This window comes from Gavialis gangeticus, unplaced genomic scaffold (genome assembly GCF_001723915.1).
Source record: "Gavialis gangeticus isolate Ggan-Ray unplaced genomic scaffold, GavGan_comp1, whole genome shotgun sequence".
NCBI lineage: Eukaryota > Metazoa > Chordata > Crocodylia > Gavialidae > Gavialis > Gavialis gangeticus.
The window spans coordinates 92,810,915-92,814,733 of NW_017729033.1; positions in this window are offsets into that span (position 1 = coordinate 92,810,915).

Sequence of the window (3,819 nt, forward strand, 5' to 3'; positions counted from 1 at the left end):
GTGAGGTGGTGCAGGCTCCCACCCTGGGGGTTTTTAAGAGGAGGTTGGATGACCACCTTACTGGGGTCATTTGACCCCAGTGCTCTTCCTGCCATGGCAGGGGGTCGGACTAGATGATCTGCTCAGGTCCCTTCCGACCCTAGAAACTATGAAACTATGACCCCAGCACTCTTTCCTGCCTAGGCAGGGGATCAGACTCAATAATCTGTTGAGGTCCCTTCTGACCCTAGCATCTACGAATTAGGTTAAATCAGTTTATTGCACTTCTGTCTCAGATTCCCCCCAGATTCAAGCTGTCTGCTCCAGCTGAGCAGGGAGATGTACTAGAACTAGGCCACTGCAGATATGTGCTGCATTTCCAGAATCAAATGTGAATGCCCATTCACTTGCTCATCAGTTCAATCTACACAGCTTAGGCTAACCCACAGAGCCTGAACTGATTCAGCCTTGGCCTTTTTGACCATCTGTACTTGACCATAAAGATCCCTTCTTCCCTTTGCCCTTAAAGCTGTACAACTCAGAAAAGTAATGATATTTATGTACACAAAAAAGGGCAGGGTTGCTGGGCTTTGATATCTATGTGTTTGGCCAAATACAAAGACTGCACAACAGACAGAGAAGTCAAAGAGTCTACTGACTATAAGGACTTCACCTAGATTCCATTAGCATTTATTGTAAATAGCATATAGAACACTCGCTGCCTTGACCTAATTTATCATTCCGCACCACAAAAAGAGACAAGTGTAAATACTAGTTGATACAGTCAACAACGTAGTGTGGCTAAACTAATACAGCTGCATCAAAAAGTTGGGAAAACACTGCCTGAACGGTTAAAAATGTTCCATTTCAAAAGATAAGGAAGCTACTTTCTGCCTCAGTTAATATTCATTGTCTATTTAATTTCTCAATGCAGTTGAATAATATTTTCATAATCTTCTCACGCTGTACTTCACAACACCTCTTTCAAAAGGATTCCAGTTATTCAAAAAAGCATGCATTGTGCGCCAGACTGTAGGACCAAAGACGTGTCAGCCCATAACAGGAAGTTACCCTTTCCCCTCTTATGCCACATAGCAGCCTTCCAGGCAAATACTGAAAAGGGGCACAGCTTGGAATAATTACAGAGATAGCTTTAAGATAATTAAACAAATTACTTGGAATCAATGGTTCTTAAAATCTATTGAGAAAATGAATGGAATCCATCAGAAAACTTCTGAGACTAAGGCAAATTACAGAAAAGTGCTACAACATGAGGAAGATGAAATTTCATTTGATGCCTTTGTGATGTAAAAACACTTTGCCCTCAATGAGGAGGTTTGTAAAAAAAAATTAGCCATTTTAAAAATGCTATATATGTATACAAATACATAACATGACTTCACAAAAACTCAGCTGCAGTCTTTTGAAGAAAGAAAGCTTAGTTTTCAACAGTAACTTCAACAGTTCTGGGTTTGGTAGAGAAAAATGGATTAATATTTTTTTTTTTTGTTTAATGGCCAGCATGTGTTTGTGTTCTCCTAGAGAGAAAAGAAATCACATCATAGGGAAAGGAACAGAAGCAGACAAGTGAGTCTCACTGAGAATGGAAAGGCCAGTTTGGTTAAAGGGGAACTGCAGTGAGAAGTGAAGTAATACCTTCATTTCCATGAGATTAGCTGCTCTCAAAGAAAAGACAAAATGATTTCACAACACTGACATACAACTTGGGACCTAAGTTTCGGCAGGACCAGCAAAAGGTTTACTGGGTCCTGAAAGAAAATGATATGAGGCACAGCTGCCTGGTCATTTGGGATGGTAAGAATTTAGCCAGTGAAAAGAAATGAATCCAGTGAGGAGTTAGCTATCCTAGAATAAACAGAGCACAAAAACCTTCAGCTTTCAGACCAACAACCAAACAGGCTGAGAGAAGCCACAGCCCAATGAGTAAAAGTCTATACAGCAGTACAGAAAAGGGTGCCTGAGAAATGTGGGTAATTCTCTCTCATCTCTCTTCCTAGCTTCTCTGAAACTGTCAACACTTTGATTATCACCACAAATCCAGCTGCCCTTTCCGAGATTATGAAAATCCTTATAGATTTACATAAACTGACACTTACTGTTCCTGTTGTACTATACAATTCTGGCAGATCTTTTATATGCATTTCTAAGGTGCTTACAGCTGTAGTGTATACCCTGAGGTTCATTTATTATGGGTTTGCACAGCAGCATTGTGCGATTCGCAAATGATTGTCTATGGAAACGTCAGTCCCTTCCCCTTACGCACTCATTCTTGCACACAGATACTCTGTTTTCCCTGCACATTCTATTTTACTTCGTTCAGGCTCTCAGACACAAACTTTCCTGATCACAGCCAAGTTAATTTTTTTCTTCACTTGGTTAGACTGACAAGTACCTGTTTGAAATACGCAGAGTGAAAAGTGAATATTCTGTTTTCAACTGAAAATTGCCTAAAAGATTCTCTTTCAAATTAATAAATTCAATTTCCTCTTCAATATGAAAGAAAAATGCAAAGCTCCCCTACCAGTGCATTTTGAAAAGAGTCTATCAGGGGAAAAAAAAACAGAATTCTATTCCAAGTGTTCAAAAGAATATTTGGCACTTCATTTTCAATATTTTTTGTGAATACCCCAGGGACACTGAGTGAGAAGGCCTTCAGGCTAGCTGCTTCACAAAAGATTTGGAAGACATGGTGCTCACCCTGAACAGCCTGAAATATCATTTGAAACGACATACTAGACATAACAATAAGAGGAGAGGGGAGGAGTGAACTTACACTATGCTACTCCAACATGCTCTAGACCAGTCTAGAATTAAGGCAGCCCAAAAAGATATCAAACCACCTGTACTCATTTGGCCTGTGCTGGACTTCCTAAGATACTCAGCACAGAATCTGGCATGTTGTCTTAGAAACTTGGTGTAACCACCCATTTTCATACAACAGCAGCTCTTGTTCAAACAGTAATCAAGTTTGATCCAAAGCCCACAGGAAGACAACAGGATTTTTTCCATTAACTTTAATGGACTTTATACATCAGACCTCAAGAAAGGAAGAACTGTCAACAAGCAAAGTTCAATTCATCTGAGCACGTCAGCTGAGCAGGTTCAATTATGATTGGGTCCATAGGAGATGGACCCAATCATAATTTAATGAGACAACATTCATTCCAATTGTTTGGGCTTGCACCTTTTTTCTTATTCTCAATTAATTTTTTGTTTAATAAAATTGTACACTATTACATACAATTGTATTAAATTGTGTGTACAAATATTTGTAATGTAGAGATAATCTGTTTGATGAGACTTGTAAGCAACACCTACCACCTGGTACTAATAATCCATTTAGTATAAAATGATTTACATGGCCCTTCACACAAATACTGATGAACACTGTCAGTTGATACATGATCCCACTGTACATTACCAGATATACTTACTTCCAGAAAAAACGTCATACATAGATAAGAGACCAGCTGGTCAAAGGCAAGTCAAATTTTAAATGCATTAGAGTTATAGATAATACAAACATCACTTAAGTTCATAAAGTTTGGCTGTGATTAACCAGTGTAGCTACTACTAAATTTCATCCACAATCATCAAAGTGATATTACAAAAGTTTTACTATTTCCCTACACTTGCAACTGAAAGAAAGAGGCTTCTTAAAATTTCAGGAGTGATAACTGAACTTGCTTTTAATGGCAACTACTATTTTCATGTTTAAAATCAGCTTGGGTAGATCTTAAAGTGTGCTTCTCTGCTGCAGAATAGTAGTGTCACCAGGACAGGGCAAATGAAGCAACCATACCAGAAGCCAATCGGGGG